The sequence below is a fragment of the Penaeus chinensis genome, chromosome 40 (assembly GCF_019202785.1).
Source record: "Penaeus chinensis breed Huanghai No. 1 chromosome 40, ASM1920278v2, whole genome shotgun sequence".
In the NCBI taxonomy this organism is placed as follows: Eukaryota; Metazoa; Arthropoda; class Malacostraca; order Decapoda; family Penaeidae; genus Penaeus; species Penaeus chinensis.
Window position 1 is genome coordinate 18,002,414 of NC_061858.1, and position 2,500 is coordinate 18,004,913.

Sequence of the window (2,500 nt, forward strand, 5' to 3'; positions counted from 1 at the left end):
ACTATACTACTGCTACTACTACTACTTCTAGTGCTACTGCTACTGCTACTGCTACTGCTATTACTACTACTACTGCTACTGCTACTGCTACTGCTATTACTACTACTACTGCTACTGCTACTGCTACTGCTACTGCTATTACTACTACTACTGCTACTGCTACTGCTACTGCTACTGCTATTAATACTACTACTATTACTACTTCTACTACTGCTACTGCTACTACTACTACTACTAATACTACTACTACTGCTACTACTTCTAGTGCTACTGCTACTGCTACTGCTACTACTACTAACACTACTACTATTACTACTACTACTACTACTGCTACTGTTACTGTTACTGCTACTACTACTACTACTGCTACTACTACTACTGCTACTACTACTGCTACTGCTACTACTGCTACTGCTACTGCTACTGCTATTGCTATTGCTACGATTACTACTACTACTACTACTACTGCTACTGCTACTGCTACTGCTTGCTACTACTTCTGTTACTGATATTGCTACTACTACTAATATTACTATTGTTACGGCTACTACTACTACTTCTACCATTGCTACTACTACTGCTACTATTACTGCTACTGCTATTGCTACTGCTACTGCTACTGCTACTGCTACTGCTACTGCTACTGCTACTGCTACTGCTAATGCTAGTACTGCTACTACTACTACTACTAATACTATTGCTACTGCTACTACTTCTATTATTGCTACTGCTACAGCTACTGTTACTGCTACTACAACTACTACTTTTACTACCACTACGAGTATTACTACTAATACTATTACAACTACTATTATCATTACTATTGTTGATGTATTAACTGTTTTTAATACTCCTAATTACTAATTATGGTGTATAATGATGTCTCTATCATCTTTAGTAGCAGCACTAGTAGTAGCAGTAGTAGTAGGAACAATGACAATCATAAAGTTGATATTGATGAGGTTGACAGTATGATTCATAGGATGATAACGACAGTAATGCTAATGATAACGATACTGATAATATTAAAAATGTTTTTTTTTTTCTTAGGCTCCCAAAGTGACTCTCTACATCGACGTCTTCGAAGCTAAGGACTTGAAATCCAAGTCGAAAGGTAAGAGGAACGGAGAGAGGGAGAGGGAGAGGGGAGGGAATGGGGGAGGATGGGAAGGGAGGGGATGGGGAGGATGGGAGGGGAGGGGAGAGGGAGGGGGAGGGGAGGTGGAGGGGGAGGGGAGGTGGAGGGGAGAGGGAGGGGAGGGGGAGGGAAGGATAGGGGAGGATAGGGGAAGGATAGGGGAGGAGAGGAGAGAGGAGAGAGGAGGGGTGGGGTGAGGGAGAGAGAAGAGTGAGAAGGAGGGAAAGAAGAGTGAGAGGGAGAGGTGAGAGGAACAGGAAGAGGAAGAGGGAGAGGACGATGAAGAGGACGAGGACGACGATGAGGAAGAGGAAAATGAAGAGGAAGAGGGGGAGAGGGAGAGAGAGAAGGAGAAGAAGGAGAAGGAGAAGAAGGAGAAGGTGGGAAGGAGAAGGTGGGAAGGAGAGTGAGAGGTGAGAGGTAGAGGTAGAGGAAGAGGAAGAGGAAGAGGAAGAGGAAGAGGAAGAGGAATAAAGAGAGAGAGAGAGAGAGAGAGAGAGAGAGAGAGAGAAGAGAGAGAGAGAGAGAGAGAGAGAGAGAGAGAGAGAGAGAGAGAGAGAGAAGGGAGTGGGAGAAAGAAAGGATTGGTGGAGAATGAGAGACCGAGTGTGCGTGTGTGTCCCAGCAAACAGAATTGCCACCTTCCATTCGTACTCACAAAGGTGACTGACCTTAAACGTGCATGTCAGATACATATTACGATTCTGTTTTATTTCCCCGTCAAACTTTTGATTATTATTTAATTCATTTGCACATTTTTTAAATTAATTTATTAGCCACAGGCTTTGCGAATACGAATGTAAACGTTGTTTTGTCATTACACATTTCCGACGCAAAAGATATTGATTCGGGTCAAGAGGAATCTTCAATCTGCACTTCTGTGATTTGATTATTTGATGAAGGATATAAGGCAGATTTTATTTTTTATTTATTATCATTTATTTGTTTATTTTTACCTGTTTGATGTTTCAGAGGTTTACGTCGCTTCGAAGGTGAAATTTGATCTGTCTGTTTATAACACGGATGGACATACGCATGTGCACACGTATAGACACACATACACGCACGTGCACGCGCACGCACACGTACACGCTCACGCTCACACTCACGCACACGCACACGCACACGCACACGCACACGCACACGCACACGCACACGCACACGCACATACACACGCACATACACACACACATGCACATGCACATGCACATGCACATGCACATGCACATGCACATGCACATGCACATGCACATGCACACACACATGCACATGCACACACACACACACACACACACACACACACACACACACACACACACACACACACACACACACACACACACACACACAAACACACATACA

The 2,500-nt window shown here is 43.7% G+C and overlaps 1 protein-coding gene across 1 annotated transcript in view; it reads left to right on the forward strand.

Moving 5' to 3' along the window:
- Positions 1–1,031: 1,031 nt before the first annotated feature.
- Positions 1,032–2,500, forward strand: part of LOC125047024 — an 11,340-nt gene continuing 9,871 nt past the window's right edge. The window contains exon 1 of the mRNA XM_047645049.1: positions 1,032–1,114. The gene's annotated coding sequence lies outside the window, so the exon portion shown is untranslated. The remainder of the gene's footprint in view (positions 1,115–2,500) is intronic.